Here is a 27,454-nt window from a genome sequence, read left to right as displayed (position 1 = left end):
ATTTCTAACCCTATTTATCTATTTATTTTTCTCGTTCCCGCTAACAAGATGTAATTAAAAATGTATGTAAATATATCAAATATTTATCAAATTCTTATCATGTATGTAATAATTGCTGAAATTTGTCCATCTATGTACCATCTTTATCACAAAAAAAAAAAAAAGAGCCTATTGGGAATATAGGAACTACACTACATGGTGCCCAACATTTGGTAAGGCGATAATTTAACGCTAGATACTAGAGTGACTCAGTCGTGCTTTTCACACAGACCCCTTTTTCCGTAAAAACTCCAATAGATGTCTGGAGTGGGTAAAAGGTTAGTATTCGCCAGAACTAAGTAGGACGAGAATCCTATGTATTAGTTTTTTGGTTTATTCAACGTTGAAGGATACAGTGTTCCAAAATATTGTGCACCTAATCTTTGTTTCCTTGAAACTTGCTCTGCAAACTTTCTGTCAGCAAAATGACGGAGAGTGACGACAAAAGGGAGAGAGCTAGAATAGCAACTGAACTATTAGCAGAGGACACAAGTCTTCAGCAAAACAACCCGGATGCAGTAATCATCCCGGTAAATATAAGAAAGAGTGTAACTTACAAACTAATAAATAGTGGTGTATCATCAAGAGGTGGTACAGTCATATTTGTGATCGAAGCACATGAATATCGGCAGAAAGAGATATTCTATTCATGGATACAGCAAATGCTTTGAAACAGGAGTTCCACTACTACAAAGCAGAGGAACCTCCAGTGGAATACTTTTCTTTCGAAGACGTTGAAATTCCACTAACTTACCAGGAGCATCAGCTCTGGTTTAATGGCGCCCTAAAGCATCGAAATCACATTACCAGGCTCGGTCCACTAGGTAGACCAGGAGCCACATGGCCGGTTCTAGCCAGCTATACACCACATCCTGACATGGAAGAAATGTCAGACAGAGAACTGTTAGTTCAATTAAAACAATTAATTAAAATACATAGACAATTGGTCCAATATGCCATGCGGACCTTAACAGTCCAACCTGCTATAAAAATTCCACAGCACATCCCTCACCAGGGGAACACAAATAAAATTACACCACAGACTATACAATCAGTCATTGGTAAATTACCCGCAAAACGGGAACAAATTCCGTTCTGGTTGACTCAAAAGATTACTCAAATAGAGGCAGTATTCCCTGATAGTACACATCATGAAAAACACAGAATTCTGACAATCTGCTTACAAATGGAGATCGCACCACATGTGGAGGACTGTGACACTTGGGGAACAGTCTTTGCTTCAATCTACACAAAAACACATGGGGCCTCATTTATGAAAAGTGACGCATCGCTGCGTGAAAACAGCGATGCGTCACTTTTCACTGCGCACTCCTTGCGACACCAATGATGCGTCATATTTAATGTATGGCGCATCATGTCGCAAGGACTTACAGATACGTCAGTATTTTTGATGCATCTGTAAGCGCAAAAGTGACGCATTGCTGGAGTGTGTCACAAAAGTGACGCAACTCCAGCAATGCGTCCTTTCACATGGGGAAAGCCCCATGTGAAAGGGCTTGCGTCTGTCTTACGCCTGCAGTGAGGCAGGCGCAAGATTTTGACGCAACCGCATCCTAAAAGTGACGCAGTGAAATCTCATAGATTTCACTGCGTCACTATTACGAGGCTTTTTGCGGGGGAACGCCCCCTCTGCATACATTATACCTGACGCAGGTATAATGTGGCGCAGGGGTTTAAAAAGTGACGCATCTACCTAGATGCGTCACTTTTTAAATATGGCGCAACAAGGCGCATGTTTTACGCTGCCGATGCGTCACAAAAAGTGACGCATCCGCAGCGCAAAAGTGACGCAAGGCCTCATAAATAAGGGCCAGTGTGTTCCGTCTATGGCGGTTATACCAGACGTACTAAGACAGATTCAAAATGAATACAGTCCAGAGCCTGCTTTAAATCTAGGTATGAAATTACTGAAAGACTTTAAGCAAGTCTCAGCTATACTACTAGCCAACATAAAAGGAGAAGCAGTATCTGTGGCAATACGCCAAAAATTTAAAGAAACAGGAATAGCAGACCAACCTTTTGAACTTGCCAGAATAATTGAGAAATCCTATGAAGAATTAGGTAGAGATAGTTTGGGTGAGAAACCACTTAAACCACAACTAACAGAAAATCCTGAAAGGACTTTCATTAAAAATAATTTAATAACTCCTAAAAAGAAGTGGGAAGGTAATAAACAGACCTCTCCCAGAGAAAAACAGTTTCAGTCCAGAGGAAGGTCTCCCCAATGGAGAGATAGATCTCCAGACGGGGGGGGTAGGTTTCCACAACGGGAGCCCTCTGAGAAAAGATATAACCATAGAAATAGGGATAATTTGAAAAAACCTGACAGATATCAAGATATTGATCCCTCTCGATCTTTTCAGACTTCCTCAAAGAAATCGGAAAGAAGAGGACGGTCAGAACATAAAGAAGAGCACGTCAAGTCCAAAGACAAGGAACCCGCTCACCAAAGTAAAAAATCTCAATTTCCAAAAAAGAAGGTAGCAAGCATAAAGATAAAACATGCCGAGGATCCTGAGGACACAACTCAAGAATGGGGAGTGGGCCCAAACAGTGCTAGACAGTGCAGCAGAAGTAACCATAGCTCGCAAGATCCTGATGAATATTCTGGAGACAGTGGACATGAATGAATACATTCAGGTGGAAACTGCAGACACCAAGGTTAGTGTACCTCATAAATTATATGAAATAACATTGCGTATAGAAGGGTACATAACTAGAAAAATAAGAACTCTTTTTTGGGAGAAGCTATCAAAAGGCTATGATATTCGTCTAGCTGATAAAGACTGGCTACCAGAATTTGTTAGGGGTGCCCACATGGCAAAGAAATGATTATGCCTGCCTTCTCAAATCATATTCCAATTCATAAAAAATACACATATGCAAGAAAATGGGCAGTGGCCCAAGCCCCTGCATTATATAAAAATCATGTAGGATGGGATGAGGAATACCCTCACCATAAAATCCAGTTAAAAAATCAACATACTGCACAAAGGCAGAATCCTGTTAAGCAAGAAGCTAAAAAACAAGTCAGGGAGATCTTAGATCAACTTGAGTACCAGGGGGTGATTGAAACATGCACCTCACAAATGAACAATCCTTTGTTTCCTGTCTCAAAACCAGACAATTCATATTGTCTAGTATTGGACTACAGACATTTAAACTCTTGTTGCAAAACATTTGCAGTACAAAATTCATACAGTGCAGCACTGATGAATAACATTGTGCGCAAAAAATATAAAACAACATTAGATATTTCAAATAGTTTCTTCTGTCAAAACATTGCACTTGAAAGCAGGTATTTGACTGCTTTCTCAAGTATGGGGGCTCAGGGGCATTTTTGCCGTCTCCCCCAGGGATTCAAGAATAGCCCAGGATTATCTCCAGCCAGGGTAACAGAGTTACTACAAATGTATGATGATGAGGCATTATCTTATGTCGATGACATCTATCTAACAGACGATGATTTGGACAGGCGCTTGAAAAGAGTGAACCCCATTATACTCGGTTTCGCATCTGAAGGGTACAAATTCAACTTTAAAAAAATCACAGATTGCCCACCTCACTGTCCTATTTCTAGGATATGAGCTATCAAGTGAAGGGAAAAGTCTAGCAGCCAATTTCTTAGAGAAATGTGCGCTGCTCCAAGCACCAAAAACGCTGAAAAACTTACAATCAGTCCTAGGTTTCCTGAATTTTGGAAGAACTTACGTTCTGAATTATGCTGAGAGGGTTAAACCTCTCTACAAATTAATAAAACCTGATTTCAAACAAACTAATTGGACTCATTAACACACAGAAATTTTACGTTCAATACAAACAGACATGTTAGTTAAACACGCGTAAATAAACGCAACCTTGTAATCGGAGTCATCCCAGGAAGATGCGGATTCACGTACCTGACCTATAACGTAGGTGAAACTGTACCAATAGCTTACAAATCACACTTGTACACACAAGCTGAAATAAAATTCACTTCAACTGAGAAAATTCTGACAGCGGCTCAAACTGCTATAGCAAAAGAAAGAGCCCTGGCACAGGGAAAACGCATATCGTTCATTACACCTGTACCAGCCTTAGAGGCAGTGACAAAAGCGAGCATTCCAAATGCTAAAGCTTTACATCCAAGATGGATACAATGGGTTAATTCTCTTGCTGCAACAGACGTTGAATACGTTTTTGACCCTAGCTTGAAAACACAAGAATTTCTCCAATACGAGTACGAATATCCTCTGCCGACCGAAATTCTGCCTCTCGAACAGTACGTCTGCATAATTTACACAGACGGATCTGCGCAACATTGGATTGTGGAAAAACAAGTATACAATGCAGCATGTGCGATTGTAAAAGGTCGCTGGCGCGAAGGTAAATTCCGACCTATTTTCACAAAAACTCAATCACTCGGAGACTGTACAGCTCAGCGAGCTGAACTACAGGCTTTCAAGATGGCGCTTGAGAATACCGATTGCAAATTCCCCACACTAATAGTGTGCGATTCGTATTACTGCGTCCAGTCTTACAATGAATACTTGCAGAACTGGGTTCAAAACGGTTTCAAAGATGCAAAAGGTGGCACAATAAAGCATAAAATGCTTTGGGAACAAGTAGTTCTTTTACAGAAAGAACTACAAAAGACTCACGTGATTCATACACTGAGTCATCAACGTGATGGCGTTCACGTTGCAGGGAATTCATTGGCTGATGAAGCCGAAAAGGCAGCCGTCCACACGGCTTCCGTAGCTACAATTAAGCGTTCTAAAAACAGAATAGACGGAGAAACGCTACTTGCAGTAAAACCCTCATTGAAAGGCAATTATGCGGTGTTACCTCTAAATTATCTACTCGGAAATACATACATAATTGATGCAAACTACGTTCCTTTTGCTCAAATCCCTGGAGTGGGGGACAGAGTAATTCCAAACAAGAAGTGGAGAGTCTTCTTGATTCAAGAAGCACACATGGGAGTGGGTCTGAGGCACCAAGGAATTGTAACTTCCCCAATAGAATTACAAATGAAGTACTGGTGGCCGGGAATGAGCGTGCAAATTTATAAATTTGGAATGGATTGTGGAAACTGCAACAGAGATCGCAGTCATGAACCGGACCAGGGGACTGACAATAGCACAGTCGGTCCAGCCCAAACACCTCTGTTAGATAGCATTAGACTGTCTACACGCAGGCGTCACTATGGACGAATGCGACCCCACAACTACTAGGACAAGAATAATTTGGATGTGGCCCCAGCGCTCGGCTGACGCCAGAACTGTTACAAAAGATTTGCGAGACTTTATCGGCACATACGCAATTGGCACTCTACATTCTGACAAGGGTCTTGCGTTTAGCTCTCGGGCTTACAAGGAGGCCATGGCCAGCTTGGGCCTTGCATTGCGGTACTCTAGTCTAGGGGTGGGCGGCCAGCTACGCTCCGTGCACGGAGTGTGCGTAGTGCTGTCTCCTACGCATTTTGCGTAGCGGGCGTAGCCAGGCGGCACTACGCGTGCTCCGCAGACGGTGCGTAGCCGGCCACCACCCGCCTCCCTCCCACCCTCCCTAAATACTTCAATAATGGCTAGAAAGCTTTTAGAAACACTTACCTTGTCCGCCGCGTCCCCGGGGCTCCCTCTCGCCGTCCCTGGATTCGCGCCGCCATTTCGAATACTAATGCGCATGCGCGGGCGGCCGCGCATGCGCATTTCTCATGAGAAATGCGCATGCGCGGGCGCCCGCGCATGCGCATTAGTATACGAAATGATGGCGCGAATCCAGGGACGGCGAGAGGAAGCCCCGGGGACGCGGCGGACAAGGTAAGTGTTTTTAAAAGCTTTCTAGCCATTTATTGCAGTATTTAGGGAGGGCGGGAGGGAGGCGGGCGGCGCGTAGTGGGGCTACGCGGAGTGCGCGGGTGGGCGTAGTTTTGTGCCCACTTCGCGTAGCTCCGCGTAGCCCCACGCCGCACACTACGCCCAGGGTTACTCTAGTCCCTTCCATCCTGAGGGAAATGCGGTAGTGGAAAGAAAAAAACGTGACATAAAGCAATCTATAACAGCGAGGGTATTAGGTTCGGGTGATGGGTGCTGGGTGGGTCAAACATCTAATAAGTGTCCAACGTAGTCTAAATAATCTGCCAAGAAATTCTCTGGGTGGAATCACCCCGAATGAACTTTTGTTTGGTACTAGAATGATAATCGAAGACCTTGATAGTCAAACTTCAGTGGTGGAACAAAAAACTTTTGATTTCAAAGATCGTTTGGCTGTTTTACAGGACTTAAATGAAACAAGAAGAAGTCTGAGTAACGCAAAGCTAAAGCAAACGGCCACTGAAGAAAATCCACCTGTCCCAGCAAGACCTGTCTGGATTCCAAAGATTGGGGATCTGGTCAGAGAGAAGATCACGGTGAAGAAGGAATTTGGGCCTTCTTACAGAAAAGCAGTACCTGTCTTGGCAATCAACGGAACAAGATCAGTAGTACTACCGCCCCTTGCTGGTAAAAAGGAGAACAGAGTTGTATCAATCGACCTGGTAAAACCACAACCATGTGGCCAATAATAAGTAGTAGGCCCAGTGGACTCCCAAGATGTAGCAGAAGACCAAACCTTGCTACAATTCAAGAGGTTCAAACTGAGAGACTAGTCACATTTGATAAACTTGCAGTGAATAAAAAAGGACTATGCAACAAAGCCATGGAACTTGTGCCTCTTGAAACCCAAATTGCAACAGTTTGTCAAGAAACACCTGTCTACAATCATGTAGCCTCTGACTATACTAATATGAAAAAGGAAGAAGCAACTACAAAGATTAATAACAATCCTGATGCGATTCAAACAATTGACAGAACTGCCTCTGGCGATTTCATCAACTTCGATGACTTTTCTGAAGATCCCAGTGAACATGAAGAAAAGCCAGCAAACAAGACACTCAAAGAGAAAATAACAGAACTCTTTCATCAGCTTGGAGAAATATATCTGATTTCACCATAGAGTGAATTGTGGATTGTGTTAGGTGTACTTTTCCTCCTGCTCTGGCTCATTTTATTTTTAAGCTTGGGAAGAATGATTGATGGAAAATATAGTACAATGGACACAGCAAGTCAGAACATCAACTTGGTCCTAAAGCCACACAAGTCATCTCATGTTGAAAAAAAGAGACCTGTCATCAGTAAACATCACAGCCATTCCTATACCTGGTGGTGTAGCATGGGACGCTACTGATTACGACATCTATGGCCCGGTTGAACTCTTGAAGTATCCACATCAGTTCAAGGTTTCATTAAGTGACTTTGTCTCACCGAGCAGTTTCTCTGATGATTGGGACTTTGAGACTATTAATAATATGATGTCTGAATTAGAAATGTCAGGAAAGTTTACAAATCATGATTATTTAGATGGTTCATCTGATTATGAAGGAATGTATTGCCTTAATTATTTTGGGCATCACTATTTGCATAAATCTGCAAAACCTAGAAATGTTTTAACTTATAATCAATGGGAACATTGTCCAACACCGCCAAAAGGCAGCTCGAAAACATTTTATGAGGAATTATCTTACTTCTCAGGGTTTAATGTCACAGATCCAGAAACGTTTTATTTCAAAAATGTGAATACGACAGGAATGAAAAATATGTTAACGAATACAAAACTGATTTATTCTGCCAAATTTTATGAAAAATTGTCTACATTTGGTTTTGAATTCTGGAAATATAACATTGAAACAAAAACAATCTGGGGTTCAAAAGATTGGCAAGTACAGGGATTAGAATCATTATTCAGAGCCTGCATGATGCCAGAACAAATAATGTTCCTGAATGACACCATTCAACAAACAACCTGTCTTGGCCTAGCTAAGATAAAAGATTTAATCAACCCGCCTATACCAAAGCCTATGCCTGATAGAAATAACACTACGGATGAGGGGTTAGACGTGTCCCATATTTTACACCAAAATAGAATTAATCCTGATTGGAAAAAATGGTTGATCTGGCCCTCAGACACTAATAACTGTCAAGATAGATTCCTGGACAAAACACAGGGGTTCAAACAGAACAGGCCAGACCCAAGATATTCCCAGATACAACATCCGGGGATAATAACAACATACAGTGTAGGAAAACTATGCCTCGAATGGCTACAGAAATCCACACTACCTGAAATTAAGCAACACTTGACTTTACTTAAAGAAGGTGCTGACTTGCGGGATTTCTTATTGGGACCTCGCAAACAGCATCAAAAACGTTTCATATACGCCGGTATATATGCTGCTTACAACGAAGCTTGGAAAGTAACGCAAATAAAAACTGCTGAAAAAATACAAGAAATCGATCGTATTAATTTGGAAAAATCACTGTCTATAGTGGACAATGGGTTAACGACTCTGTCCTCCAGAATTTATTCTTTGGACAGCATTGTATCATCTGCTATTGATATAATAGAACAGGATATGCTAATGTTACAACATGGCCAGCCCCAATTATGTTCTATTGTAAAGTTAGGCTGGACGTTACAAAATCTGCGTTCAGGTTACATGCCTTGGCATCTAATCAACACAGCGTCATTATTTTCTATCTTTAACCTTACTGATAAACAAATCACTTTGGCACAAAAGGAGCAGACTATACGGTGCTGAGCACTGAAAAACCTAGAAAGATTACCATTAACAGTTTCCGAGAAACCTGTCATTGAATAGATAATACATGGTACCATAACAATAGGTACCATAACAATACCAATAAAGAGATTCCAGTTTCAATGCTGCCTACAGCATATACCAGCGGGCCTGTATGAAAGGTTGGGTAAAGGATACATCAAGTCTACCTGGAATTTACCTTATACACATAGATGTTGGAGTGGGAGTAACAAAGATGTATTTCTTAGTGGAAAAAATTGTGAAAATTCACTAAGTGGTACACTTCTGTGTCAAGAAATTAATTGACATGGAGCCTGTGAGGGTTCATCTAATGATCTTTCTTGCCACTTGCACAGCACTCCAGCAACACAAATGGAATCTGTTTTCAGGCAGCTATCCAACGATAGCTACGTTATATTAAGTGACCACAGCTGGTGTGGCATGCTGCCAGATACGCCCTATCTCGTCAGTGTTACATCCAGGGTCACTTGTTGTATGCAATTATTGTATCCAAATAGCAAACCAGACAAGGAGGCAACAATTTGGCCTTCTTTGAATATCTCTTCTATTCGAATTGATACATTAAGCAGAATGAAAGCCATTCTTTTACAAAAAACTGTGCCTTTGACCTGGTCTAAAGAAACGTATGATCTGCAAGTTGCAAGGACCTCGGCAGAGATACATACATTATTATTAACAAATTGCCCCGTACATTTTGTAGAAATGTTAGGTCAAATTTTAAACATGTCAGATACGTGTGGCATCGCACATGTATTTAAGACAATTTTTTCGGGACTGTTAGCATCCTTTGAAGCAGTCTTGAGCATTTTTCCGAATTTTGTGCACTCTGTGTTCGGGGGCCTGCCTCTCATTTTGGGACTCATAGCAGGAATTCTATTTTTGTTCCTTCTGCTCCGATATGGCAAGTCCAGTCACCAGCGATGCCTAGGTTACCATGGAACAAGCGATCCAGGCACTGCGGTACCGAACTAGGATAACACAGGTTCTCAGCTTGGCTCGTCTAAGAGATCTGAAGACCACATGGTTTCTATCATTCAGACCAATCTGACAAGATTGCATCTTACCTGTTCTACGATGCCTGCTCTGCGGAGAAGAGCGCGTGGACACGCCGGTGTGCGTAACGCAGCGCTCTACAAATGTCCCAATAATAATAATAAGAATGCGTGTTAGACATATGTCTCTCACTTCCATCAGCAGTACCTATGGATGTCGATACTTTGCTTTGTTCGGTAACGGTTCATGCAACGTGTTGTCCCCAGCGGCTACCAATTCTGATGACGGCATTCGTTGAGACCTCACCATTACAATTAGGTGGCGGTGAGGTACAAGATGAAAGCGGCACACAGGTGCAACCTTCTGTGAACATTGCTGATCCAGATAACGCTGACGGTAATGCATCCCACATATGCACTATTTCCACTTTTTCGGAAATGGCCCAACTTTCACCTACTGTGGTAGACGAATTCTTTGCCAACCTATCTGAGTTAATGTTTTCTCCTACCAATGAGAATAACTCTTGAGAAACAAGCACACAGCGTTCCCTGAACTTTGATTTCGACCTTCAGTTTTGATAAACAGAATTTCTTAAAATTTGGAACAATTTTTTACTACAAAAAAATTATTTTTTCCCCATACCAAAATATTTACCCTTTTTTTTGGCACAGAGTAATCTGCTTAATGTAGAACTATTCTTAGAGAACAAGATTTCTATTTTTTGATACTTAGAGACAATATTTTGAAAATGGCCTCTAGCACATGTACAGTATTATATAAATCTGTGATGAAATGGTCTCGACCTCTTCTGTATTAAGAGCCATTTCATAAATGTACATTTCGTGAATCATTCAGCCAGCATTTCAAATGTAAAACAATATGCATTATTTGAATGATACCAATGCTTTGAAAACGTACAGTACAATACTCATTTTTCGTGTACAAACCATTTCAAATGCATTTATGTATTTTTGGGGTGGGATTGTAAACACATGCTTAGAAATGTTGTAACTGCTTAGTATTTAATAAAGATGGACATTCTACGTGGAGTGGGTGTGGTAACGTATCTAGGGCTCTAGTGTAAATTTCGCGATCCATGCCCTTATATAGATATAACTTATTATATCCTTATATAGGCATACGAATCATAACCATATTTAGGGCCCGATGCAGGTAGCCAAATACCTGTTGGTAACGGCCGAAATTTGGTAATTTCGGCCCTTACCGACCGGAATAAGAGTTTCGAGATGTATGTGGAAAAAAAGTGTCCGAATCGGTAAAAACCAGTCGGTAAAATACCGATTTGGTATTTCACAAATTGGAATATACCGAATTCCTATTTACCGAGTCGGTAAATAAGAAATGGCTATTTTCCGAATCGGAATATACCGAATTCGTATTTACTGAATCGGTAAATCTGAAATGGTAAAAATGGCATATCGAGATGTAGGAAACCCAAAAAATACCGAATACCATGAAAATCGGTATTTAAGAGTCGGTATTTACCACGGAATGAAAGCAGGTGGGAACCAGGTGCAGGACATAAAAGAAGGCCCCAAAATACAACAGTGCAACCACAATGGTGGCTTTCTACATTATGACAAGGCGGCTATGGATACAGGCAGCAGGAGAGAGGGTCTGGCTAAGGGAGGAGCAGGTGTACAGGCAGAAGATCACCCTATTCCAACTGACTGAACCTGAGATCCTGCAAATGTACAGGCTACACCCCAGAACCATCCTAGACCTGATCAGGGACCTCCACCCATATCTGGAACACCCAACCCCAAGAGTACACACCATCCCACCCCATGTGCAGGTGCTGTGCTGCCTACACCTTCTTGCTTCTGGGAGCTACCAGCATGTGATTGCTGCGGTAGGTGGGGTGTCCCACAGCTTCCTGTCACATTCCTTCCGGAAATTTCTTGACGCCATGATGCAGAGGATGGGACACTACATTGAGTTCCCTGACACACCTGCTGAACTAGCAAAGACCAAAACCGATTTCTACCAATTTGCACAGTTCCCACACATCATAGGCTGTATCGATGGGACGCACATCCCACTATGCCCACCTGCAGCAACAGAACACATTTATAGAAACCGGAAGTCTAGGCATTCAATCAATGTGCAGGTGATCTGCAATGCTGCCAACCTCATTACCGACATTGTTGCCAAATTTACAGGGAGTACCCACAACTCCTACATCTTCAAGAATAGTGGGATATACACACCCCTTGTTGCTGGTGATTTCGGGGATGGATACCTGCTAGGTAAATAAGTGTGAGACACCCTGATAGTCAATGCAGAAGGATCAATCATGAGTATGTGACTAATCATTATTTTATTTTCCACACAGGTGACAGTGCATATGCCCTGCGTTCATTTGTCCTCACCCCATACCTGAATCCATCCACCAGGAGTGAAAGGCGTTACAACGTGGCACACAGAACAATACGTTGCGTGGTGGAACGCTTTTTTGGACTGTTCAAAAGCAGATTTCGCTGCCTCCACAAGAGTGGAGGTGCACAGCAGTACACGCCAATGATCTGTTGCAAAATTATTGCGACCTGCGCCATGCTGCACAATCTTGCCACCAAGGAGGGCACAGAGGTAGAAATCACATATCATGAGGACATAGATGATTGGACAGAACAACTACAAAGCAGAGGAATCTCCAGTGGAATACGTTCCTTTCAAGGACGTTGAAATTCCACTAACTTACCAGGAGCATCAGCTCTGGTTTAATGGCGCCCTAAAACATCGAAATCATATTACCAGGCTCGGTCCAGTAGGTAGACCAGGAGCCACATGGCCGGTTCTAGCCAGCTATACACCACATCCTGACATGGAAGAAATGTCAGACAGAGAACTGTTAGTTCAATTAAAACAATTAATTAAAATACATAGACAATTGGTCCAATATGTCATGCGGACTTTAACAGTCCAACCTGCTTTAAAAATTCCACAGCACATCCCTCACCAGGGGAACACAAATAAAATTACACCACAGACTATACAATCAGTCATTGGTAAATTACCCTCAAAACAGGAACAAATTCTGTTCTGGTTGACTCAAAAGATTACTCAAATAGAGGCAGTATTCCCTGATAGTACACCTCATGAAAAACACAGAATTCTGACAATCTGCTTACAAATGGAGATCGCACCACATGTGGAGGACTGTGACACTTGGGGAACAGTCTTTGCTTCAATCTACACAAAAACACACGGTGTTCCGTCTATGGCGGTTATACCAGACGTACTAAGACAGATTCAAAATGAATACAGTCCAGAGCCTGCTTTAAATCTAGGTATGAAATTACTAAAAGACTTTAAGCAAATCTCAGCTATACTACTAGCCAACATAAAAGGAGAAGCAGCATCTGTGGCGATCCGCCAAAAATGTAAAGAAACAGGAATAGCAGACCAACCTTTTGAACTTGCCAGAATAATTGAGAAATCCTATGAAGAATTAGGTAGAAATAGTTTGGGTGAGAAACCCCTTAAACCACAACTAACAGAAAATCCTGAAAGGACTTTCATTAAAAATAATTTAATAACTCCTAAAAAGAAGTGGGAAGGTAATAAACAGACCTCTCCCAGAGAAAAACAGTTTCAGTCCAGAGGAAGGTCTCCCCAATGGAGAGATAGATCTCCAGACCAGGGGGGTAGGTTTCCACAACGGGAGCCCTCTGAGAAAAGATATAACCATAGAAATAGGGATAATTTGAAAAAACCTGACAGATGTCAAGATATTGATAAACGTCCCTCTCGATCTTTTCAGACTTCCTCACAGAAATTGGAAAGAAGAGGACGGTCAGAACATAAAGAAGAGCATGTCAAGTCCAAAGACAAGGAACCCGCTCACCAAAGTAAAAAATCCATGCAACGTGAACGCCATCACGCTGATCACTCAGTGTATGAATCAACGGAACAAGATCAGTAGTACTACCGCCCCTTGCTGGTAAAAAGGAGAACAGAGTTGTATCAATCGACCTGGTAAAACCACAACCATGTGGCCAATAATAAGTAGTAGGCCCAGTGGACTCCCAAGATGTAGCAGACGACCAAACCTTGCTACAATGCAAGAGGTTCAAACTGAGAGACTAGTCACATTTGATAAACCTGCAGTGAATAAAAAAGGACTATGCAACAAAGCCATGGAACTTGTGCCTCTTGAAACCCAAATTGCAACACTTCGTCAAGAAACACCTGTCTACAATCATGTAGCCTCTGACTATACTAATATGAAAAAGGAAGAAGCAACTACAAAGATTAATAACAATCCTGATGCGATTCAAACAATTGACAGAACTGCCTCTGGCTATTTCATCAACTTCGATGACTTTTCTGAAGATCCCAGTTAACATGAAGAAAAGCCAGCAAACAAGACACTCAAAGAGAAAATAACAGAAAGCTTTCATCAGCTTGGAGAAATATATCTGATTTCACCATGGAGTGAATTGTGGATTGTGTTAGGTGTACTTTTCCTCCTGCTCTGGCTCATTTTAATTTTAAGCTTGGGAAGAATGATTGATGGAAAATATAGTACAATGGACACAGCAAGTCAGAACATCAACTTGGTCCTAAAGCCACACAAGTCATCTCATGTTGAAAAAAAGAGACCTGTCATCAGAAAACATCACAGCCATTCCTATACCCGGTGGTGTAGCATGGAACGCTACTGATTACAACATCTATGGCCCGGTTGAACTCTTGAAGTATCCACATCAGTTCAAGGTTTCATTAAGTGACTTTGTCTCACCGAGCAGTTTCTCTGATGATTGGGACTTTGAGACTATTAATAATATGATGTCTCAATTAGAAATGTCAGGGAAGTTTACAAATCATGATTATTTAGATGGTTCATCTGATTATGAAGAAATGTATTGCCTTAATTATTTTGGGCGCCACTATTTGCATAAATCTGCAAAACCTAGAAATGTTTTAACTTATAATCAATGGGAACATTGTCCAACACCGCCAAAAGGCAGCTCGAAAACATTTTATGAGAAATTTCCTTACTTCTCATGGTTTAATGTCACAGATCCAGAAACGGTTTATTTAAAAAATGTGAATAAGACAGGAATGAAAAATATGTTAACAAATACAAAACTGATTTATTCTGCTAAATTTTATGAAAAATTGTCTACATTTGGTTTTGAATTCTGGAAAGATAACATTGAAACAAAAACAATCTGGGGTTCAAAAGATTGGCAAGTACAGGGATTAGAATCATTATTCAGAGCCTGCATGATCCCAGAACAAATAATGTTCCTGAATGACACCATTCAACAAACAACCTGTCTTGGCCTAGCTAAGATAAAAGATTTAATCAACCCGCCTATACCAAAGCCTATGCCTGATAGAAATAACACTACAGAGGAGGGGTTAGACGTGTCCCATATTTTACACCAAAATAGAACTAATCCTGATTGGAAAAAATGGTTCATCTGGCCCTCAGACACTAATAACTGTCAAGATAGATTCCTGGACAAAACACAGGGGTTCAAACAGAACAGGCCAGACCCAAGATATTCCCAGATACAACATCCGGGGATAATAACAACATACAGTGTAGGAAAACTATGCCTCGAATGGCTACAGAAATCCACACTACCTGAAATTAAGCAACACTTGACTTTACTTAAAGAAGGTGCTGACTTGCGGGATTTCTTATTGGGACCTCGCAAACAGCATCAAAAACGTTTCATATACGCCGGTATATATGCTGCTTACAACGAAGCTTGGAAAGTAAAGCAAATAAAAACTGCTGAAAAAATACGAGAAATTGATCGTATTAATTTGGAAAAATCACTGTCTATAGTGGACAATGGGTTAACGACTCTGTCCTCCAGAATTTATTCTTTGGACAGCATTGTATCATCTGCTATTGATATAATAGAACAGGATATGCTAATGTTACAACATGGCCAGTCCCAATTATGTTCTATTGTAAAGTTAGGCTGGACGTTACAAAATCTGCGTTCAGGTTACGTGCCTTGGTGTCTAATCAACACAGCGTCATTATTTTCTATCTTTAACCTTACTGATAAACAAATCACTTTGGCACAAAAGGAGCAGACTATACGGTGCTGAGCACTGAAAAAACTAGAAAGATTACTATTAACAGTTTCCGAGAAACCTGTCATTGAATAGATAATACATGGTACCATAACAATAGGTACCATAACAATACCAATAAAGAGATTCCAGTTTCAATACTGCATACAGCATATACCCGCAGGCCTGTATGAAAGGTTGGGTAAAGGATACATCAAGTCGACCTGGAATTTACCTTATACACATAGATGTTGGAGTGGGAGTAACAAAGAGGTATTTCTTAGTGGAAACAATTGTGAAAAATCACTAAGTGGTACACTTCTGTGTCAAGAAATTAATTTACATGGAGCCTGTGAGGGTTCATCTAATGATCTTTCTTGCCACTTGCACGGCACTCCAGCAACACAAATGGAATCTGTTTTCAGGCAGCTTTCCAACGATAGCTACGTTATATTAAGTGACCACAGCTGGTGTGGCATGCTGCCAGATACGCCCTATCTCGTCAGTGTTACATCCAGGGTCACTTGTTGTATGCAATTATTGTATCCAAATAGCAAGCCAGACAAGGAGGCAACAATTTGGCCTTCTTTGAATATATCTTCTATTCGAATTGATACATTAAGCAGAATGAAAGCCATTCTTTTACAAAAAACTGTGCCTTTGACCTCGTCTAAAGAAACGTATGATCTGCAAATTGCAAGGACCTCGGCAGAGATACATACATTATTATCAACAAGTTGCCCCGTACACTTTGTAGAAATGTTAGGTCAAATTTTAAACATGCCAGATACCAGTGGCACCGCACATGTATTTAAGACAATTTTTTCGGGACTGTTAGCATCCTTTGAAGCAGTCTTGAGCATTTTTCCGAATTTTGTGCACTGTGTTTGGCGGCCTGCCTCTCATTTTGGGACTCGTAGCAGGAATTCTATTTTTGTTCCTTCTGCTCCGATATGGCAAGTCCAGTCACCAGCGATGCCCAGGATACCATGGAACAAGCGATCCAGGCACTGCGGTACCGAACTAGGATAACACAGGTTCTCGGCTTGGCTCGTCTAAGAGATCTGAAGACCACATGGTTTCTATCATTCAGACCAATCTGACAAGATTGCATCTTACCTGTTCTACGATGCCTGCTCTGCAGAAAAGAATGCGTGTTAGACATCTGTCTCTCACTTCCATCAGCAGTACCTATGGATGTCGATACTTTGCTTTGTTCGGTAACGGCTCATGCAACGTGTTGTCCCCAGCGGCTACCAATTCTGATGACGGCATTCGTTGAGACCTCACCATTACGAATAGGTGGCGGTGAGGTACAAGATGAAAGCGGCACACAGGTGCAACCTTCTGTGAACATTGCTGATCCAGATAACGCTGACGGTAATGCATCCCACATATGCACTATTTCCACTTTTTCGGAAATGGCCCAACTTTCACCTACTGTGGTAGACAAATTCTTTGCCAGCCTATCTGAGTTAATGTTTTCTCCTACCAATGAGAATAACTCTTGAGAAACAAGCACACAGCGTTCCCTGAACTTTGATTTCGACCTTCAGTTTTGATAAACAGAATTTCTTAAAATTTGGAATAATTTTTTACTACAAAAAAAATATTTTTTTCCCATACCAAAATACTTACCCTTTTTTTGGCACAGAGTAATCTGCTTAATGTAGAACTATTCTTAGAGAACAAGATTTCTATTTTTTGATACCTAGAGACAATATTTTGAAAATGGCCTCTAGCACATGTACAGTATTATATAAATCTGTGATGAAATGGTCTCGACCTTCTCTTCTGTATTAAGAGCTATTTCATAAATGTAAATTTCATGAATCATTCAGCCAGAATTTCAAATGTAAAACAATATGCATTATTTGAATGATACCACTGCTTTGAAAACGTACAGTACAATACTCATTTTTCGTGTACAAACCATTTCAAATGCATTTATGTATTTTTGGGGTGGGATTGTAAACACATGCTTAGAAATGTTATAACTGCTTAGTATGTAATAAAGATGGACATTCTACGTGGAGTGGGTGTGGTAACGTATCTAGGGCTCTAGTGTAAATTTCGCGATTCATGCCCTTATATAGATATAACTTATTATATCCTTATATAGGCATACGAATCATAACCATATTTAGGGCCCGATGTAGGTAGCCAAATACCAGTCGGTAACGGCCGAAATTCGGTAATTTTGGCCCTTACCGACCGGAATAAGAGTTTTGAGATGTATGTGGAAAAAAAGTGTCCTAATCGGTAAAAACCAGTCGGTAAAATACCGATTCGGTATTTCACGAATCGGAATACACCGAATTCATATTTACGGAGTCGGTAAATAAGAAATGGCTATTTTCCGAATCGGAATATACCGAATTCGTATTTACCGAATCGGTAAATCTGAAATGGTAAAAATGGCATACCGAGATGTAGGAAACCCAAAAAATACCGAATACCATGAAAATCGGTATTCAGAGTCGGTATTTACCACGGAATGAAAGCAGGTGGAAACGAGGTACAGGATATAAAAGAAGGCCCCAAAATGCAACAGTGCAACCACAATGGCGGCTTTCTACATTATGACAAGGCGGCTATGGATACAGGCAGCAGGAGAGAGGGTCTGGCTAAGGGAGGAGCAGGTGTACAGGCAGAAGATCACCCTATTCCAACTGACTGAACCTGAGATCCTGCAAAGGTACAGGCTACACCCCAGAACCATCCTGGACTTGATCAGGGACCTCCACCCATATCTGGAACACCCAACCCCAAGAGCACACGCCATCCCACCCCAAGTGCAGGTGCTGTGCTGCCTACACCTTCTTGCTTCTGGGAGCTACCAGCATGTGATTGCTGTGGTAGGTGGGGTGTCCCAGAGCTTCCTGTCACATTTCTTCAGGAAATTCCTTGACGCCATGATGCAGAGGATGGGACACTACATTGAGTTCCCTGACACACCTGCTGAACTAGCAAAGACCAAAACCGATTTCTACCAACTTGCACAGTTCCCACACATCATAGGCTGTATCGATGGGACACACATACCACTATGCCCACCTGCAGCAACAGAAAACATTTATAGAAACCGGAAGTCTACACATTCAATCAATGTGCAGGTGATCTGCAACGCTGCCAACCTCATTACCGACATTGTTGCCAAATTTACAGGGAGTACCCACAACTCCTACATCTTCCAGAATAGTGGGATATACACACCCCTTGTTGCTAGTGATTTCGGGGATGGATACCTGCTAGGTAAATAAGTATGAGACACCCTGATAGTCAATGCAGAAGGATCAATCATGAGTATGTGACTAATCATTATTTCATTTTCCACACAGGTGACAGTGCATATGCCCTGCGTTAATTTGTTCTCTCCCCCTACCTGAATCCATCCACCAGGAGTGAAAGGCGTTACAACGTGGCACACAGAACAACACATTGCGTGGTGGAACGCACTTTTCGACTGCTCAAAAGCAGATTTCGCTGCCTCCACAAGAGTGGAGGTGCACGGCAGTACACGCCAATGATCTGTTGCAAAATTATTGCGACCTGCACCATGCTGCACAATCTTGCCACCAAGGAGGGCACAGAGGTAGAAATCACATATCATGAGGACATAGATGATGGGACTGAACAAGCCGATCACAATGCAGCAGGAGCAGCGCCAGCAACAGATGGCAGACTGAGACGCGCAGAAATCACAACCACATATTTCAAATAAAGTGAGGAGACACAGGCATGTGGCACACTTCACATATACCAGACCACATGAATCAAACAACATCCGCATTTCACACTGGGTGGCCAAAGTTCACATCACTGTGACTTGTCCTGTGTTCAGGATTATTTGTTAATGCCTGCGCTTAAGCAACAAGATGTGGGAGCTACGGGGCAGGGGTTGAACTTGTGCAGTGGTGCCAGGGTCTTCTGTATGGAGCCTGCTGCTCCGACGAACGTCCTGTACAGGCGTGCTGGATCCACTCCTGCTTGTGGACTCCTCTCTGTCCCCGACACACGTGTTACCAGCAGTGGCTGTCAGCTGTCAGCAGTACCTCCATAGCAGAGGTCACTCTCCCCATCCCCCTGGACAAGTCACTGCAGCAGTGCTCAATGTCAATTTGCATGTTCACGGACCGGCGGCACAGCAGAGTGGTTGCAGTTGCCAGCCGGTTGATGGCGTTATTCTGCTGATTAAGTACGTGCCTAAACCTGCGCTTTTCTGTCTGGTCATTCTCCAGCATGTCACAGAGGGAACCCATGCGCACACCCATTTCCCTCACCTCCTCTGCCATGGACTCCAATCCTTTTGCCATGGACTCCATTCCTAGGGCCATGGAGCATATCCCCCGATCAATGTTTGACATCCTGCTGTTAAGGATGCACACCTGTCTGTGCACTGCCTTGATCCCTTTTGCCTGCATGCGCTGGATCTTCACTATAGTGCTTTCCAAACCAGCAAAGACCCCCTGCATATCCTGCTCCTCGTCTCGCTCACGTGCCCTACGACCACAGACACTTGCACGCACAGATCCTGATGACCCCTATTGCCCTGCGTTGCCAGCCAGTGGTGGAGTGCTGTGTGTCTGAACCTCCACCTCTTCTTCATCAGAGCTTTCTAGGATCCTGAGTGGTGGAACATCCTGCCTCCTTGGCCTCACATGCACAGAGGACCCTAAGCTTGGTGTTGTGGCACCTGCAGGTGCTGCCGGAGTCTGTGCCGCAAACAGCATGGGTGACAGTGGCTGTGCAGTGGTGTCTTCCTCCAATGCTGTGGGTGCCTGTGCTGCGGAAGTGTCCTCAGGGACAGTGCTGGGTCCTGATGTGTCTAAAGGCTTCTCCCTCGCAACCGTTCCTGGTGCACTCGCCTCCCCTCCCTGCGCTGCACTGCGCGATGACTCTCCTGTGGGCAGACATGGACAATGATCACCTGTGTGTCTTCATTATACACATCCCTATCACACAATTTCCTACGCCTCAACTGCTTGTGCATGGGGAGTGTGGCATGGCATGCTGAATTCGGTGTTGGCTGCTTTGCTGTATGTTCCCATGACTACGACTACCATGATGCATTGGTGGTGAGTACTGACATGTGTTCTGGATTGTGATTCAGTCACCCACATTGGGGAAGGGGCCAGGGAATGGGTGGGGATTCATGTCCATGCATCTTACCTTTCTTTCTTGCAGCTCTGGCTGAGCTGTCAGCATCCCCAATCCCGTGTATGCATTCCGGCTCCATGGTGGATTCCACCAGCTGCTCCAGTTCAGTGAGGCTTGGTGCACGGCTCTTCCCTCCACCTGTGGCTAAGGATTCCTTACTCTTGGTTGCAATCTTCTTTTTGGTCGTGATCCTCAGATTATACAACCTTTTTTGATGTCTTCAATTTGCCGATGTGTGACCCCTAGGGCATTTACTTTTCTCTGGATCGCCAGCCAGGTGGTTCTTTTGACAGACTCTGCTACTTGCAGGGACTGTCTCCCAAAAAGCTGGCTGTAATGCTGCACTACCTCCTCCACCAGCACCTGGAGCTCAGTTGTGCTGAATTTTAGCTTCATTTTTCTGTCACCTCCATCCTTCTGACCTTCCTGGGACTCCATGGTGATGCTCTGCTGGGCTCAGTGCAGCCTGCTCCTCTGTCTTCCCTCCAGCTCTCCAAACAGTTCTGTGGCTCTGCACCTGCATGGGTGTGGCCACCTCCAGGTACTGGGGTGTGGTACTCGCACCTGATTGGTTGTTTTCTCAGTTGCTTTGTTGTGGATGTCCCTGATCGGTTGACTGGCTCACATGTCTTCTATTCGAATTTTCGAGATCGGATTTTACCGATTCGGTAAATACCGAATCGGTAATCTCCGATTCGGTAATTTCCGATTCGGTACCTCCCATTCATTCCTATGGGCCTGAAGGCCCTTAGGGTTGTATGGGTGATACCGAATCGGATATTACCGAATCAGAGATTACCGATTCAGTATTTACCGAGTGTGGATTCCGATTGCTACCGATTCGGTGTTTTTTACCGATTTTTTTGCTACATTCAGTTTTCCAATTCATGAATACCGATTCGGTATGAATCGGTATTTAAGAACCGGAAAATTGAAATTACCTACATCGGGCCCTTAGACACAACCAATGAAGTCCAAATACGGCATGGCTACTTACATTAAGCTCCCAGAGTACAACGAGTTCTTAAAGACAACCAGACTTCAGCAGCCCGGGAAATCCCCCTGCTTCAGTATTGATTTGTCCCAGAACTCCTGGAATGTGTAAAGAACTTCAAAATCTTAGTGATGTTATTATGTCCACCTTTAGGTCAAACTCTGCACCTTCCAGGTATAAAAATTCCCACATGTGCCCTAGCAAACACACAGTGGTTTTGAAGCAGATCGTCTAACTACTTGCCCGACGCCCTGCTGTATGCGAGTGCCGAAGGAAGCCGACCCTCCCTGCTGATGCACGGAGAGAGACGCTGTCTTTTCTCCTGCCGAGAAATCCAGCTCCAGTGTTTCCCTGCTACCCTTGCGGGTTACTGGGAGATCGAGTCCTGTGAGAGAGATACAAGACCTCCTTCATTCTATAACTAAAGTACGGAGCTGATTAGACCCTTAGAGAATTCTTGGATAGATTCTTGGCAGAAACTATTTAACTCAAGCTACACCTCACTTATGCCCAGATGCATCAACGAGATTCGCATTCGCAAACGGTGCGAATTGCAATATACGGCCGTTTGCGAATGCAAAGCATGTCATCGGTATGCATCATTATTTGGCAGTGTTTCGCATTTTTAGGAATCGCATTTTCAGTTGCGATTTCCAAAAAAGTTCGCTAACATTGCGATTTCGTGTCATTTTGCGAAAAAATGCTATGCATCAAAATTAGCAATTTGCGATTGTGTCAGAAATCGCTATTAGGAAATGCAAAAATAAGAAGAACTCAAACTTGGTGCTAATTTCAGCAAGTGGCAGGAGTGGATCTGTCAATCACCTGTACTGTATATAAGGACCTCTCAGACCATGACCCAGCCTTTCAAGATGGCTGCACTTTACTTTTTGGCACGCAGACAGAGGCTGAGAGCAGCTGCAGGTTGGAGGAGAAGGCTCATCGAGGAGAGGATCTTCAGAGTGCGCATAACGTTATTGGGGCAGACAGAGGCTGAGATATTCAAGAAATATAGGCTGAATGCCACTTTAATATTAGATTTAATTCAGGAATTGGACCCAATCCTGCAGAGGCAAACACGCAGGACACAAGCCATACCTACCCATGTGCAGGTATTGTGTTTGTTGCACCTCCTTGCATCGGGGTCATTTCAGGGGGTAGTGGCCATTGCTGGTGGCGTGTCTCAGAGTTCCCTTTCCCGATTTTTTAATTCCTTTTTAAATGCCATGTTACAACGAATAAGGTCACATATCCAATTCCCATCCACACCCCAGGAGTTAATGAAGACCAAACTGGATTTCTACAATATGGCACAATTCCCTCATGTAATTGGTTGTGTAGATGGTACACATGTTCCCATTTGTCCTCCCTCTGAAAATGAATATATTTATCGGAACAGGAAATGCTTCCATTCCCTTAATATTCAAGCTATCTGCAATTCAAAAACCATAATCACAGACCTAGTTGCCAGTTACCCTGGAAGTGCCCATGACTCCTTCATCTTTAGACATAGTGCCATTCATGCAAGATTGCTCTCAGGTGAATTTGGAGATGGATACCTACTAGGTAAATGATTCATTCAACTCTACAGACTTTGAATTGAACTGCACACATGTATGCTTACCTTACATTTACATTGCTTTCTATTGCAGGAGATAGTGCTTATGGAGTGAGGTCCTACATATTAACTCCATACCTGAACCCAACTACAAGGAAAGAGCAGCACTACAACCAGGCGCACATTTCAACACGGAATGTCATAGAGCGTACCTTTGGAGTCATGAAATCACGCTTCAGGATTCTACATAAAACTGGAGGAGCATTGCAGTACCAACCAGACATTTGCTGCAAAATTGTTGCTGCATGTGCAATGCTACATAATCTAGCAACGGAAAGGGGAATCGAACTTGATGAGGACGATGTCTTACCTCCGAACATAAATCAGCCTCCACAACCTCAACCAAGAGCACATGGACCAGAGGCAGCAGAGGGCAGGAGGAGAAGGGCAGAGATCACACAGCATTATTTTTGAAAGAGGTAAGAAAAACTCCAAACAGTTCATCTTGAGATAAATGTGTGCATTTTAATGGTCAAATAAAATGAATGCCTACATGACTCGTACTCAACTTGAAATTTAAATTAAATTGTCGGCCAAAAAACCAGCCAGGGTCCAATGAACAAGTAGAATTGAACAAAAATGGCACTCATGCATACCCTGCAAGATTTTTCAAAATGTCATTTTTTGTGGCCACGCACTCCTAATGCCTTTCCAGGACTTTTCACAGTAAGCATTTTGCCATGAGTGGCATCACTCTGCTTTCTTACACTTCTCCGTGTGGCACACAAGGCATGCTGAGATGTGCCACTCTCAGCACTGGTGTCACCCCGTTCCTCATTTTCATTTACATTTCCAGTGGATGCCTTGGACTGTGTTTCGGCTGATGTCGCTAGGGATGCCCCCACACCTTTTTGTATGTGTTTGAAAGTTTTCATCAAAAGTACCTGTGTGGATAGTGTTTGTTTGCAGAGGGCACGGGTACAATTAGTAAGGGAAGTTATTTCCTTGTAATGTGTCTGCATGCTGTTCAAGAGTTTCTCCTGTTTTTTTGCAGAAATCTTTTGATGTTTGTTAAACAAATTGCACATCAATTCCAAAGAGTTAGCAATCCGGTCAAGCTTTGATGTTGTTGATTCATGGCCAGTTTTCATAACATTGATCATCGCATTCATACTGCTTGCTAGAGTGCCCATTTGTTCGCTTATGTGACCCATTTTGCCTTTGATAATCCGAATGTCTTTCCCTTGCAGACGCTGCACCTTCAAAATTTTGTCCTCCACATGATTGCCTGTGAAGGTTCCATCAGCATCCACTCCACTTTCACGCGCTGCACTTCGACTCAGTCTGAACTGTTGCTGTCTCCTACGCCTGCTCATCGATATATTTGACACTGCTGGAGTGGTTTGTGGCTGGCTTGGTGTCACATTTACATTCTGCTCTGGTTCAGAATCAGTCTGGAGCAGTTGACGCACTCGCTCTCTCTCACTTGGCACTGAATGAGCATTAGATGTACTGGGAGCATTTTCATTTTCATTATCAGGCCCTTCTGAGTGGTGCATATCCCTTAAGTCATGCTCGATGAGATCTTGTAATTGCTCTATGGATCAACGAAATGTGAAAACATTTGTTACTTTTTGTTTGCAATGACATTACTCTATATCTATATAAAGTTCAAGAATGAATTGACTCAAAATGATGTCGTGTCTTATTTCCGATTTGCATGTGGCGATGTTTATATGTGATGCTAATCTTCATCATTATGTAGTCCAACAAAAGACCTACAACTACCACAATGCACTGCTCCTAAGTCGTTCTAATCATGACTGGGAGAGACTTTGGGACTCAGGAAGATCAGTTTTAATTCAAAATGCAGCACACACATCATTACTTGTTGATTCAGTGACTGAAGTCACACTTTTTAACACACATAGCATTCACTTACCTTCAGTAGGAGTTGGAATCTCCGATGTGTCGATGTTCGTCACTCCGACTACAGTCTCCGGCAAAAGTGTGGCTTCCACCATTTCTTCTAGGGGAGTGTTTCCTGTATCCCTGGGTGTTCCGCCGCCGGTGAGATTTGAAGATTTCATTCTTTTGGCTAGCTTCTCTTTTGCACGGCTGCGCAGGTCATACCACCTTTTCTGGAGATTATTGATGTCACGATATGCCACTCCGACTGCATTTACTTTTGATTGTATTGCAATCCATAGGTTCCTTTTCGCAGGTTCAGGAACCTTAAGAGACAGCTTTCCAAACAGCTGCTCATGTCTTGCAGTCACCTCCTCGATGAGTATTTCCAGTTCTTGATCAGAGAACTTGATTTTGCGTTTTCGAGCAGGCCCCTCGGCAACGGAATTCTCGTTTTCCATTTTCAAAGGCAAGTCCCAGACTCCAACAGCAACCGCCGCGAACAGCTCACACTGTGAACGCCCTTACCACACCTTCTAACTGAGGGGCAGCTGCGCCTAATTGCTGTACTGGCTTTTAGGCAGTTGGCGGTAAATGAGATGCATCATGTGTGTGAAATCGCATTATGCGATACCGCAAACAGCGATTTCGCAGTTAAGGAATCGCATAAAAAATGCGATTTTGTGAAAAATGCGAATTTTACCGACACGCAAAAATTTAGCGAAAAAATTGATGCATAGCCATTTGCGATTCTTTATATGCGATTCCTTATTTTTCGCAGATAAGAAATCGCATTTTCAAACGTTGATGCATCTACCGGTTACTTCTTCCCTTTAACTAGGCTTAGGTTAGGTACACCAGGGTAGGCGTATTTTAGATGAACCAGTTGATTACTTTTAGTCATTATTTATCATTGTATGTATTTCATCTATTCTAAGTATCATATGGCTTAGAAAACATATAAATGCTTTTACAGTATTATTTCATAATACTCCTTTTACTGTACGCACTTTACTTATTAGCAAGTATTACGATTGTAGCAATGCACTTCTCTTGCATGAGAAAGCAGACTGCTCAATAAATAACCTTTTTATTGAAAACACCCGTCTCCCTATTTCTCTGCACTTCTGGTGATACGAAGCATGCACGATTGACTGAGTGAAATAGCCATCTATTGTTTCCGCGACTCTGGAAATATATTCCTTATTTCAGGGGGAACAAAGTTGTCATAATATATGGTTGTCAGAAGCTAATCCCTTCTTGTGTATTCGAGAAAGTTTCTAGTGACCTCTGAGCTAGCTGGCACACACAATTAAGTCTAACATATTCAATAGAGACCTAGTCGACCTCAGTCCTACGTCTAAACTATAGTTTATGATAGTCCAATGAGCAGAGCCTATTGGAAATATAGGAACTACACTACAATGCGGCCGGACGGATTCCAGCGTCAGATCCTAGAAATCGGACAGAAGTGTCTGTCAACGCGCATCCTCCTCCAGCCAAACGGCAACACTGGGAGCGGGCCGATGACCCCAATGCATGGCGACCCTGGGTCGCGCAAGAACAAGCAGCATAGCATTGAGCCTTCGGGAGGCGTTGGGACAGTGCTTCACAAACCCAAAAGGGATAGCAGTGGGTCAGGTAAGACTGGCGTGGAAATTATCTCAGTAATGGCAGTGCACACATCACTGCAAAATATAGAGACCTCGGGACACAGCCATGCGATGTGAGAAAAGTCGGCAGCAGGTGCAGAGCAACAAAGACATTTATTGCTGGGGACAAGACCTATTCTATGCAACTGGGCAGGAGAACAGTATAATCCGTGCAAATATTTAAAATGGATGAGGCGCAGATGATAGTTAGGAGATAGTCACATGGTCTGCCGGCAACAGTACAGCCAGGTCTCCGGAGAGAGGTTGGTACCAGTCCTCGCTCCACGCAACGTGCGCCCGGTCAGCGGAGATCGAGGATGCTGTTAGGGTAATGGCATAAAGCCTGGAGACCAGCTTAAGCGGGGAGACTGAAGTATAAACAAGGTCGAGAGCGGCCATCGAGGAGGAAGACTGTGGAAATGTGG

The sequence above is a fragment of the Lissotriton vulgaris genome, chromosome 7, assembly GCF_964263255.1.
Source record: "Lissotriton vulgaris chromosome 7, aLisVul1.2, whole genome shotgun sequence".
Taxonomy (NCBI): Eukaryota; Metazoa; Chordata; class Amphibia; order Caudata; family Salamandridae; genus Lissotriton; species Lissotriton vulgaris.
Note: the sequence above shows the minus strand (reverse complement) of the source record.